This window comes from Dioscorea cayenensis, chromosome 7, assembly GCF_009730915.1.
Source record: "Dioscorea cayenensis subsp. rotundata cultivar TDr96_F1 chromosome 7, TDr96_F1_v2_PseudoChromosome.rev07_lg8_w22 25.fasta, whole genome shotgun sequence".
Lineage (NCBI taxonomy): Eukaryota > Viridiplantae > Streptophyta > Magnoliopsida > Dioscoreales > Dioscoreaceae > Dioscorea > Dioscorea cayenensis.
The window spans coordinates 24,613,247-24,626,945 of record NC_052477.1 but is presented as its reverse complement, the minus strand read 5'-3'; the positions used below and the strand labels follow the sequence as shown (position 1 = coordinate 24,626,945).

The 13,699-nt window shown below is 43.7% G+C and overlaps 1 non-coding gene across 1 annotated transcript; it reads right to left on the bottom strand.

Moving 5' to 3' along the window:
* Positions 1-3,937: 3,937 nt before the first annotated feature.
* Positions 3,938-4,044, bottom strand: LOC120266025. The gene has a single exon (XR_005537869.1). It is a non-coding gene; the product is annotated as a small nucleolar RNA R71 (small nucleolar RNA).
* Positions 4,045-13,699: the final 9,655 nt, after the last annotated feature.

The following is a 13,699-nucleotide window of genomic DNA, read 5'->3' as shown; positions in this document are numbered from 1 at the left end:
TAGTGCCACTCATCATATGACTACGGATGCTTCTAGCCTGGTTTCTATATCTACCCCTCCCCACTTTCCATTGTTCGGACTGTTGATGGGAGCCTTCACCATATCACACAGTGTGGCTGTATTCAGTCAACTTCATTTAACATTCCCGATTACTATTATGTTCCTAGCTTAGCTCTCAACCTTATGGTTAGCCAACTTATTGATCATGGTCTTCTAGTAACCTTTTCTTGTTCTGTTTGTTCCAAGCAGGATAATCTTACAGGTAAAAGGATTGGAACCGGGCGTAGAGTTGGTGGACTTTATCATTAAGACTATCTTCATCTTCCAATTCTTTATTGTTCTGCCATTGTTGAATTTGTGTGTTCTCTCGATCGTTATCATAATCGTCTTGGTCACTTGTCCAATGCTCGCGTGAAAATCTTAACTATTTCAGGTAGTCTTGGTTCTGTTCCTACTACTTTTTTACCTTCATGTATAGGTTGTAAGAATGCTAAGCATACATTTCTTCCCTTCTCCTCCAGTGAATCTCTTTCAGAATCTCCTTTTGACCTTATTCACTAGGATGTTTGGGGCCTAACCCCACTCTCATCACTTGGTGGTTTCTTCTACTATATCAGCTTTATTAATGATTTCTCCCGTTATACCTGGCTTTACCTACTGCGTTCTTGATCTGAGGTTTTTGCCATTTATTCTCAATTTGTATAAGTGATATATACTCAGTTCGGTAAACCCATTAAGGTCTTTTGTTCAATCTAATGGGGCATGTGAGTATCTCTCTACATGCTTTCAAGAGTTACTCTCTACTCATGGCACTCTGGCTCAGCAATCATGTCCTCACACACTTGCTCAAAATAGTATTACTAAGCGCAGCATCATCACATCTTGGAAACTACTTTGCCATTCTATTTTCTTCTACTCCCCCTCAAACTTTTTGGGCTGAGGCTATTCTTACCTCAGTCTTTCTCATTAATAGAACTTATCCCCCACTTTTTCTGGTGGCACTCCCTCTTATGGTCACCTTTGCAGTTTTGGTTGTACTTTTTTTGTACATTTGCCTATTGTTGAGCGAACCAAACTCTCTCCTCATTCCAACATGTGCATTTTTCTAGACTATAGGTCTAAACACAAGGGCTATCACTGCTATGATCCTCTATCTCATTGTCTTCATATTTCCCGTCACATAGACTTTCTTGAAGGCACACCTTACTTTTCTTCATCTTCTCTAAATCTTTCTTTTCTTCAGTCTTCCTCTAGTGCATCGTCTTCCTTCCCTTCAGTTATTATTTCGAGTTCCACTATCATTACCAATTTTGTGCCTCATCCACCAGTCTCAATTGATACTTTTTCTATTTCTCCATCCTCAGGTGCATTGATGGTTCTAGTAATTCGCCTCCTCACCCCGCCAGCTCACCCTCTCTAAAAGATGCTCCTAATGCCTTGATAAGTGCTTGTGTGATATGAATGCGAAGCATTCTTTCCTTATGTTGAACATTACTTTTCTCAGGTTTTTATACTAATATGTGTGCTTTTATGTTACTTTCATGCAGGTAGGGTTGTGAGGCCGAGTATGAAGGAAAAAAGCCAATGTGGATCATAATGCACCGATTTTTGGAGGAAATCTTGCTAAGGTTCAAACGTGAAGACATAGGTCGGGTGTGAGATGCTAGAGTGTATGCCAACCTCCACATATTTGAGTTAGCACAACCATTTGGAGCGATACAAGGGCAGTCACATTCATGCATTCCGACTTATGCACATAGAACAAGATCTCCACCAACTTGTCTGTCATTAAAGAAGCAAAGCTATCCACGATATGAATGTGTGCCCGTTTGTGTCACCTCGATAAAAGTATGGACTCGGGAAGTATTTTAGGCCAGGTATTGTAGCATAACACTGTAGCGAAAGTAATGTGGTAGCACTGTTCACAGCCGGCCGAGAAAACAGGAATTCAGAGAATCCCACACGGGCGTGTGTAAAATCCACAAGCCCGTGTAGTCGCCCGATTCTAGCCCTATTTAAAACCGATTCAACCCCGATTTCAGCATTTTTTTCTCCATCTTTTCCCCAACTTGAGAGAGGGTTTCGGCTAGGGATTTGAGAGGTATTGGCTAAGGTTTTGGAGGGGTTCTACGGCTCCGACATCGTGATTCCTTAGGAAGAAGGTTGGTAGGGGAGCCTTCGTCGAGGCGTATCCTATACCAGACAAGGGAATCTTTGTACGACGAGTAGAGGACTTTCCACAAGACCATTGACATGACTATCGAGGGGGTTTCTCTATGGATTCATTGCTTTTAGATTCTATTTCTTTGATTGTACTTAGCTCCATGGAGAGCTAAACCCCTAGTGGGTACTTGGGTATTTGTGAACCCTAGGATGTATTTGTTTCATTGAATCTCTTTATTATGCTTTCAATTAATTGATGTTTGTTGTGAGTTCCAACCTTGAATGCTTGATTGTATGAACATTTCCCCTAGAGTGACACTAGGGTTGAGAGTTCTTGTTGGTAACCTTGTGAGTGAGTGACACACCACGAGCATTAGACAAAGCTAGGTTGGAGAGGGTTGAGAGAGTGAGTCGAGAGGTATAGTAGCGTCCTCTTTTCCCTCCGACGTGATAGATTCTACCTCCGTTCCTCGAGTTCTTTACAGCCATAATAGAGTGAATGGTCTAAGGGATGACCTTCCGCTGGGGCTTAGTTGCACGTGCAACGGAGTGAAGCGTTGAGATGATCTTAGTATCTAGGGCTTAATCGTGGTTAGGGACCTTCCACCTGGACCAAAGAGTTAGGTCTATATTTAGGAAGAGATTTATCACTTGGAATCCCTAGAGCTCATTGCTACTCTATTTGAGTGCGAGGTTGAGAGGTTATCTAATCTCTTCTCCGGGGCATGTATAGAGTTAGGCATAGTTGACCTTAGATTTGGGACTATGTATTTAAGGATTTCGACGACTCACCATTGCATTGATTAGGAAGTATAATAGAGGGTTCTTGCACTTGAAACGACTGTCCTAGGCGGAGCATTATCCGAGTACCCCATCTTTATCGATTGCCTTACCTCCTCCTTTACTCGTGCTTTCTTACTTGTTGTTTTTACTTTTGAGAATTGAATCATTGTCACACTTATCACTACTGATCTTTCACATAGCTAAGAAGCAGATTAAGTGTTTTTATTTCCTACTCCCTATGGATTTGATACCGGCTCATCCGGGATTATTACTTCGACAAACCCGTGCACTTACGGAATATACGCAAGGGGACCTTGTCAAGTTTTGGGCGCCGTTACCGGGGAGTAGGCGTTTAGAGATACTTTGCACTTTGTTTTCTTAGCTATTTCACCATACATTCTATTTCATATCTTCTTATTCTATCATCATTCTGATTTCTTTTTCTTTCTTTTTGGGTGCAGCTCCAGTGTATGACCCGTGGGAATCCCTCAATATTGATTGAAGGAGATCCTGAGCTTGAACGCACACTTAGAAGAAAAGGGAAAGAGCCTGTGCAAGAACAGTCTAATTTAGCTAATTTGGAAGTGGAAGGATCTGAAAATATGGCAGAACAGAACTAGCAACAGCGGACATTATCTGATTATGCCAGACCTTCAGTGTTGCAGACACAATCGAGCATTGTGTGTCCCCGATTATAGCTCAGAACTTTGAGCTGAAGCCGGCATTCATCCACATGTTCCAGCAATCTGCACAGTTCAACGGTTTGGCCGATGAGGATCCAAACAGTCATATAGAGAGTTTTCTCGAGGTGTGTGACATGCTGAAGATAAACAGAGTGACGGATGATGCCATCAAGTTAAGAGGCTTCCCATTTTCCCTAAAGGGGAGAGCGAAGCAGTGGCTACACTCATTACCTAGAGCATCGATCACCACATGGGAGGAGATGGCAGAAGCTTTTCTTGCCCGTTATTTCCCTCCCTGAAAATCTGCAAAGCTTAGGAATGAGATCTCATCCTTTGTTCAGTTGGAATTGGAGTCTCTATTCGAGACATGGGAAAGGTTCAAAGAGCTCCTGAGAAAGTGCCCGCAACACGGATTCCCGGAGTGGATAATTGTTCAAACCTTTTACAACGGTTTGAATCCGAGTACAAGGCAACTCTTGGATGCGGCAGTAGGTGGTACCTTAGGTAGCAAGACCCCAGATGAGGCCCGTCAATTAATTGAGAAAATGGGGCTAAACAGCTACCAATGGAATGCTAGGGAGAAGAAAAAGGTGGCCGGTCTCCATGAAATAGATGCGGTAAATTCATTGGCGGCTCAACTGGAAAATTTGAGTAAGAAGTTAGATCTTCTAACTTCAAATAGAGTGGCCGCCGTGACTAATTGCACCGGGTGTGATGGAGGACATGCTCCCTCCGATTGCCCGATCTCTATCGGTGATGTCTCTTCGGCGGAGAACGTTGATTTTGTAGGTAATGGCATGAGACCTCAAGGAAACCCATATAGCAATACCTACAATCCGGGTTGGAAGAATCATCCCAATTTCTCATGGAATAATCAGGGTCCACAAAAGGCCATGGGGCCACCGGGTTTTCAACAACAACAAGCCCCTCAGGTGGAAAACAGAGTCTCAAGTTTGGAAACCCGAATGAATGACTTAGAGAAGCACTTGACTAGATTTGTGCAATCTGCAAATACAAGGTTTGAATCAGTCGAGGCTACACTTCACAACCACACCGCCTCTTTGCATAACCTTGAAAATCAGGTGGGGCAAATTGCAAAGTCTCTCTCTGAAAAGCCACATGGAAGCTGGCCGAGCAATACAGAGACCAACCCTAGAGAGCACGTGAAGGCGATCACTTTGAGGAGTGGTCGTGAGGTTGAAGGTAGGCTTCCGAGTGATAAGCCAAAAGAACAAGCACCCGAGGTTATAGAGGTAGAAGAGAGAACAAGTAAAGAGAAAGAGGCGGCACCCCACCTTTCAAGCCAAGAATCCCTTATCCCTCTAGATTTTAAAATGGCCAAGGGGATGAACAGTACAAGAAGTTCCTGAGTTTGTTCAAGCAACTCCACATCAATATCCCTTTTGTTGAGGCATTGGCCCAAATGCCTAAGTATGCGAAGTTCTTGAAAGACTTGTTGACTAACAAGAGGAAGTTGGAGGAAAGTGCTTTAGTGATTTTAGATGCTTCATGCTCGGCGGTATTGCAAAAGAACATGCCGAACAAGAAGAAAGACCCGGGAAGCTTCATCATTCCGTGTAATATTGGAAATCTAGGTGAGGAAATGGCATTGCCGGACTCGAGGGGCCGATATCAACGTTATGCCATACACCTTCTTTCAAAAAGCTAGGTTTGGGCGAGCCTAGGGCCTACTCGGATGACTTTGCAACTAGCGGACGAACAAAGTCGACATCCGAGAGGCATCATTGAAGATGTGCTTGTCAAGGTTGACAAGTACATTTTTTTCCGATTGACTTTGTAGTGCTAGAGCGTCGATGAGGATGTGGATGTACCTTTGATACTTGGGAGACCGTTCTTGCGGACTTCCTAGGCATTGATTGACATGGACGGCGGAGAGCTAACTTTGAAGGTTGGAGATGACAAGCTCACATACCGCCTTGCTGAAGCCATGCGGCATTCTCTTGATTTCGATGATACTTTATACTTTCTAGACACTACTGATGAGATTGTTGATGAATACATGCAGGAAATGTTCAATCCAGACCCATACGAGGATTTGTTCGACCAAGAGGAGGATTATGAAGAAGTAATGATGCTTGGTTCGACAGAAGAAGTACCATCTACCCCGGGGATCTTGAAGAAGGTGCTCTTGAACATGAAGAGGGATAGGAGACGCCACCGGAAACACTCCAAGGCTGTTGGAGATGTCCGTAAACCGAAGGAGTTGGATGAACCATCGCTAGGTGGTCCGAAGCCCGATAATTCACCCTCTATCCTCAAGACACTTTGCACATCATGCTTTCAAGTCATGGGTAAGAGGGCAACTTTCATTCATGAACCCCCGTGAGGTAAGGCAAGGTACGTCATGCTTAGTGACGTTAAACAAGCGCTTCTTGGGAGGCAACCCAAGTGTTTACTATTTTCTTATTTTCTAGTTTAGTTTGTTTGCATGAATAATTTGTTAAGTGTTGGTGTCTTGATTTTTAGATGCTTGTGCTGAGATTTTCTTGTGAGCTTGAAATATTCATCGTGTGTTTTCATGTGGAATTGGCGAAGTTATGTCGTTTGAGCTTTATTCCATGTTTTTCGCTGGTAAGACTTGCATACTAGAGGCGGACTCCGCTGTGTAAACATGTTCGAAACTTTCTCGCAGAGCTCCGCAGGTTTTTCTAAGGCATGCAGTGAAAACGCACGGCGTGTGGGAATTTCCGCACGCCCGCGTATTTGTATTCTGAGCTCATCGAGAGAAGGCAGTGGGCGCACCGCCCTGTGAATGACCATGCGAATATCGCACGCTGCGGGTAATTTCCGCCGGGCAGTGAGATTCTCGCGAGTTTGGCCGATTATCCTGAGAGCACACAAGGACGTGAATTCGCCCCTGTGGGCAACCTTGTGACAAGTGCACGGGCGTGGGTAGTTCCCCTGCGCCTGCAGTGTGAAACTCGTGAGGGAGCCCTCTTCATCCCGAGAAGACACAGGGGCGTGTGGGTACCCTTGTGAGTTGGGCATATGAATCTCCACGGCCGTGTGGAACACTTAGCGATTTTTCTCGGATGTCCAGAGAAACCACGGGCGTCAAGGGCTGCCCCATGGGTCGGGCGCACGCAAGCGTGGGTATTTTTCCTGCACGCCTGCACTAGCGCTCGAGTCGAGTGAGAGTTTTTTTCCCGAGGCGCCCTGTGGGCGTGCACCCCGCCTCGTGGGTCTCTCCTCAGTGAGGCGCACGGGCGTGGGTACTTCCGCACGCCCTGTATGGATGTACTGAACGCCAAGAGGCACGGAGTTCTTTTTAAAGAATAGTCGCTTTTCTCTTCTCCCTCACACCCTCCATTCGTCTGGGAGCACTTTCACATCAACCCCCGACCTCCTAGCGCCGATTTGGTAGGATTGTTGCAAAGTTTTTCTGGTCGATTCGTAGTTCTTTCTTTTTAACTCATCGGTAAGCCCTATTTATGATTTCCTTCATCAATTCATGATTTTCATAGATGAATCTAGTAAATAATGCTTCGTTTCTTCAATTAGAAAGATGATTTATGTTTAGAATAAAGTTAGAAGTATTTTTAAGTTGTATTTTTGGATTCTTGTGGCGCGGCCATGCGGTTTTCATGCCCCGTGGATCCATACGGGCGTGCAAAAATTCCACACGACCGTGTGGATTTCTGCAGCATTAGTTTATCAACTCGTTTGATAGATTTTGTTTCAAATTTTACAGATTATGGCACCTCTGTCAAAGAAGCAAGCTGATAAGAGGCCGCGTGAGTCATTCCCTAAGTCATCCCCTGAGCCGGAGGGCATGAGTTTCTCGATTCCAAAGCATCAGGTTTACTATGAGCGCTTGTCGAGACTCCGGTCTCGCATGCGACTCGATTCCCTCGGACACGAGTATACTCGAGAGATCTACGAGAGGAGATGTGTTCGCTGATGAGGTCGAGGATCTCATTTCAGCAGGTGGTTGGCGGCAGTTATTGACGATTAGAGAGCCAGCCATATGAGAGTTTGCACTGGAGGTGCTATCATCATTCGAGTTTGATAGATCGTACGCGAGCTTCGAAAGTTTGGACACCATTCAGTTTAGAGCACTTGGACACCACCATAGCTTGAGCATCACTCAGTTTTCAGTTCTGCTTGGCTTGTATAGGGAGGCATTCACAGACACTAAGGAGTACTCTCAGTTACCGACTGATTATCCCGGAGCTTTGACCCCGCAGAGAGCTTACAGGGTGCTTTGTGGTTAGGGTCAGTACGAGCCAGGGTATCCAAGGCCACGTGCCTTTCCCGACCTGCATACCGATACTTACATGCCATCATGAGCAGATCGGTGAATGGCCGTGGTGATAGCACTGGCATTCTGAGCCGGCAGGCGCTTCTATACTTGTACTCGATGGTGCAGCGTGTATCGATTCACGTAGGACACATCATGGCAGAGTACATTAGACATCAAGGGCATTATGCTAGACTGGGAGCGGTCTTCTCGGGCCCCTTCATTACGAGATTAGTGCTGGGCATGGGTCTCTTGGATTCGATTCGTGGGGCTGAGAAGACGAGTATACCTACCCCCCCTAAGTTTAGAGACACTGAGATTGATGGGTATGATCTGTAGAGTTCGGACAGGGGTTTATGCGTTGGTGCTACCAGCTCCAGAGATAGCTGAGGGTGAGGGTGATCTTGCCGAAGCTTCCCAGCCTGCCCCTCAGCCTCAGTTAGCACCAATGGAGACCGAAGCACCTTCGGCGGTAGAGGACGCTCCCCTCGTACGTATGTTTTCACCATCTCGAGCTCATGATCACTTCGAGAGGCTCGAGAGTGCGGTGGGAGTGATACGGACAGAGGTGGCTGAGGCTCGAGCAGAGATTGTTGAGATTAGGGCTACGCAGGTTACCCAGTACACAGAGTTCATGGCACGTTTCGACGTATGACAGCAGATCTTAGAGCAAGACGTCGTCTTCTCATTTGTCTTGTGACCGAGGACTCCTCAGCCCCCCTCGGCATCTCCTGCACCCCCATCTCCTATACCAAAGACCGATGGATCCACCTTATGTTTCCCCACCACCAAAGCAATAGCAGGAGGAGCCGCGGAGCGTGACACCGACATTTGACTTTATTTTTCTGCATTTTCTTTATTTTGCATTTTATTTTAGACTTGTTCACTCATAAAGGATTCTCCTTCTGAGTTTATTTTCATTTTGCATCTCGAGTTGTATTTATTGTCTATCTTTTATATATACTCGAGTTATTTTTGTTTTATTGAGCTTCACTGAACCCCCTCGTGTATGCGTGCAAATGGTCTTGTCATCATGGGAATTGAGACTCTGTCATGGACACGGCCAAGGTGCTTCGGCACTTGCCCGTGTGAGCTTCACAACCCGTCAGAACATTACTCCCAAGGACTTAGCTCCATCAAACACGACACTAGGAGTCAGGGGAGTATTGTTTTGATTGCTTCTCCCACATATATTCTTCATTGATATACATTATGAGTGAGCTTGCATGTGTACATTGGGGGCAATGTACAACTTACGTATGGGGGGGGGAGTTTCATAGTGCACACATCCTTTTTATTGTTCTTGATTAATATGCATGCTCACATAGCTAATGGCGGTTCACCTTAGTTGCAATGATTGTATTCTTGAGTTTAAGAGAATTTTTAACATTGAATATCTTCATGCTCTAGTTTTATTTGAATTTTTAGGAATTTTTGCCCGATTTACACTTAGTGCACTGCTCACTCTTTAAACTCTATTGGAAATTCATGTTCAATGTTAAAGGGACTAGTTATAGTTGTTTCTTGTGTTAAAAAATGATGAAAAGAAGGAACAAAATAGTTTTCTTGTTTGTTTTGCATTGTGGGTGGAAAAAGCTACCACCTATGAAGTATGAAGCTACTCTCATAAGTCGGATACTAGCTATGCCCTAATGAGAGAAAGAGCTATCTCATAGGATGAGTGAAAGCTACCACTCCGGTAGAGAGAGCTACCACCTCGAAAGTGTGAAAGCCACCTTAGCGGCCGCTTTGGAAAAGGCTACCTTAGAGGATGTGTGAAGCTACTACCATCTTTGAAATTTTTGTCACTTTCCACAAGACCATCGACACGACTATCGAGGGGATTTCTCTATGGATTCATTGCTTTTACATTCTATTTCTTTGATTGTACTTAGCTCCATGGAGAGCTAAACCCCTAGTGGGTACTTGGGTATTTGTGAACCCTAGGATGTATTTGTTTCATTGAATCTCTTTATTATGCTTTCAATTAATTGATGTTTGTTGTGAGTTCCAACCTTAAATGCTTGATTGTATTAACATTTCCCCTAGAGTGACACTAGGGTTGAGAGTTCTTGTTGGTAACCTTGTGAGTGAGTGACACACCACGAGCGTTAGACAAAGCTAGGTTGGAGAGGGTTGAGAGGGTGAGTCAAGAGCTACAGTAGCATCCCCTTTCCCCTCCGACGCGATAGATTCTACTTCGGTTCCTCGAGTTCTTTGTGGCCATAATAAAGTGAATGGTCTAAGGGATGACCCTCCGCTGGGGCTTAGTTGTGCGTGCAACGGAGTGAGGCGTTGAGGTGATCTTAGTATCTAGGTCTTAATCATGGTTATGGACCTTCCACCTGGACCAAAGGGTTAGGTCTATATTTAGGAAGAGATTTATCACTTGGAATCCCTAGAGCTCATTGCAACTCTAATCGAGTGTGAGGTTGAGAGGTTATCTAATCTCTCCTCCGGGACATATATTGAGTTAGGCATAGTTGACCTTAGATTTGAGACTATGTATTTAAGGATTTCCACGACTCACCATTACATTGATTAGGAAGTATAATAGAGGGTTCTTGCACTTGAAACAACTGTCCTAGGCGGAGCATTATCCGAGTAGCCCATCTTTATCGATTGCCTTACCTCCTCCTTTACTCGTGCTTTCTTACTTGTTGTTTTTACTTTTGAGAATTGAATCATTGTCACACTTATCACTACTGATCTTTCACATAGCTAAGATGCGGATTAAGTGTTTTTATTCCCTACTCCATGTGGGTTCGATACCCGCTCATCCGGGATTATTGCTTCGACAAACCCGTGCACCAACATTCGTCATCCTCCTACAGAATATGCACTTTCACTCCCATTTCAAGCCGTAGTCTTATCATGAGTTATCCCATTACAGCAGGTTATGACGAAGGAACTCGATGCCCTTCAGCATATGTATATATGGGATCTTGTTCCATTTCCTTTTGATGTTACTCCTATCAGCTATCGGTGGGTCTGTCGGGGCAAGACCCAAGCTGATGGTAGCATTGAGTGCCACAAGACGCATCTTATTACTTGTGGTTTTATTCAAGAATATAGCATTAACTATGAGGAGACATTTGCTCCTGTGGCCAAGTTGACTACTGTTCGTCTTCTTTTTGCTATTGCAGCCTCTTGTCACTAGCCACTTCATCAGTTAGATGTGATTAATGCCTTCTTACATGGGGATCTTTCTGAGGTTGTTTATATGACTCATCCTGGTTTCTTTCATCTTCCTTAGCATGTCTGTCATGTTTATTGGGCTATTTATGGACTTAAACAAGCTCTTGCTCCTGGTTTAAGCATTTTTATAGTGTAGTTCTTGCTCTTGGTTTCACCGAGATCTCTCATGATTATGCTCTTTTCACTCAGTAGACTCCTCGAGGCCTCACTGTTCTTCTTCTTTATGTTGACGATATGGTTATTTCTAGTGATGATGTTAGTACTATTCTTTGTCTAAAACAGTTATTACACACCAAGTTTCAGATGAAAGACCTTGGATCTCTTCCATACATTTTGGTCTTGAGGTCTCTTATTCTCTTTGAGGTTACTTGGTATCTCAACAAAAGTACATTTCTGATATTTTTCGATAAGATGGTGTCACTGATCTCCGTACTGCCTCTACTCCTATTGAGTTGCATCATAGTCTCTCCTCTTTTGATGGTGAGCTGTTGACTATCCTGGCCACTATCGAGGTCTTATGGGTGCTCTTGTTTATCTGACCATCACTCAGCCTGATATTGTGTATGCTAGTCGCGTTCTTAGCCAGTTTGTCAGTGCTCCTTGATCTACTCATTATGTTGCACTTCTACAGGTTCTTCGTTTCCTCCATGGCACTATCACTCAATCTCTACTTTTCTTTTGCCATGTCCTTGATTGATTTGCATGCATACTATGATATTGATTGCACAGGCGATGCTACTGATCGGAGATCTACTACTAGTTTCTGCATTTTTCTTAGAGATCCACTTATCTCTTAGAAAAGCAAGAAACAATCCAATGTTACTCTTTCCACTACTGAGGCTGAGTATGGTGCTATATGTCATCCACTGCTAAGGAAGTTCTTTGGTTGCACCAGATTTTGATAGACTTTGGTGTCTCCACATCTGCCCCCACTCTTATCTTTTGTGATAACCAGAGTACCATGAAAAATTCTACCAGTCCTGTGTTTCATGAGCTCACGAAGCATCTTGAGGTCTCTCTTCACTTTGTTTATCATCATTATCTTGCTGGCAGTATTCTTCTTCCGTATGTTACCTCTTCAAAGCAGCTTGCTGATTTTTTCACTAAGGCACATACTGTAGCTCAATTTCAGTTTTTAGTTGACAACCTGTTGGTTTGCGACCCACCGTGAGTTTGAGGGGGCGTGTTAGAGTAATATTCCTTTATGTATAACGTATATGTATATATGATGCGGGGCGTATTGAGGAGCAAGCCAGTGTCTTTCTGGACAAATGGGACATGACCTAACAAGGGTATTCTGGTAATTTTTTAAGCGGTGGATTTTTGGTTTTTACGGGTCTCACTTGACGGAAAACAGGTCAACGAGCACAACTCACTAGCTTTGCTTGTGAGTCATGCCAGTTTTTGGCCAAATTTCATCATCTTGGCATCAAAAACAACAATTTTGTCATTTTAGGAAAGATTTGATTTCATTATATATTAGGCTAGAAATCTCTGATTTGTAAACCGTTTGTGGTAATAGTCTTTATTTTGTTAAACCTTTTATTTCTTTCTGATATTTGAGAATTTACAATTTTTGGTAAATTTTCAAATTATCTCCTTTCTTATTACTATTTTTGCCTATTTATTGTAAGCTTACGGGGAAGAGAAAATCAGTTTTGTGATCATCATTTTCTTGAGTAATAAGATTTTACTCTTTCCCAATCCTAGTTATCGTTGATCAACAGGTGTTGGAAGGCTTGTTATCGAGTATTGATGCGCGAATCAACGATCTCAAGTATGACGAGGAGGGCAAGATTATGGGGGTGACAATCGACACTACCGCGATGAAGATAGGCATTGGGAATTTGGCATACGGGTCGATATTCCAGAATTCCATGGTGGACTACAAGCGGAGGAGTTCCTTGACTGGCTGACCACTGTCGAGGTGATCTTGGAGTTCAAACGGGTCCCGGATGATAGAAGGGTGGCACTAGTGGCGACACAGCTGCGTGGCCTCGCAACCGCTTGGTGGCAACAACTGAAGCTCAACCTTAGCAGGTTGGGGAAGGACAAGATCAACTCTTGGGAGAAGATGAAGAAACACATGCGCTCTAATTTCTTACCCCACAATTACCAGCACATGATTTTCAGTCGTTTACATAATCTACGCCAAGGAACTCGCATTGTGGAGGAGTACACCACGGAGTTCTATTAGTTGCTTGCTCAGAATGAAGTTCAAGAATCAACAGATCAGTTGTGGGCATATTGAGGAGCAAGCCAGTGTCTTTCTGGACAAATGGGACATGGCCTAACAAGGGTATTCTGGTAATTTTTTAAGCGGTGGATTTTTGGTTTTTAAGGGTCTCACTTGAAGGAAAACAAGTCAACGAGCACAACTCACTAGCTTTGCTTGTGAGTCATGCCAGTTTTGGCCGAATTCCATCATCTTGGCCTCAAAAACAACAATTTTGTCATTTTAGGAAAGATTTGATTTCATTATATATTAGGCTAGAAATCTCTTATTTGTAAACCGTTTGTGGTAATAGTCTTTATTTTGTTAAACCTTTTATTTCTTGCTGATATTTGAGAATTTACTATTTTTGGTAAATTTTCAAATTATCTCCTTTCT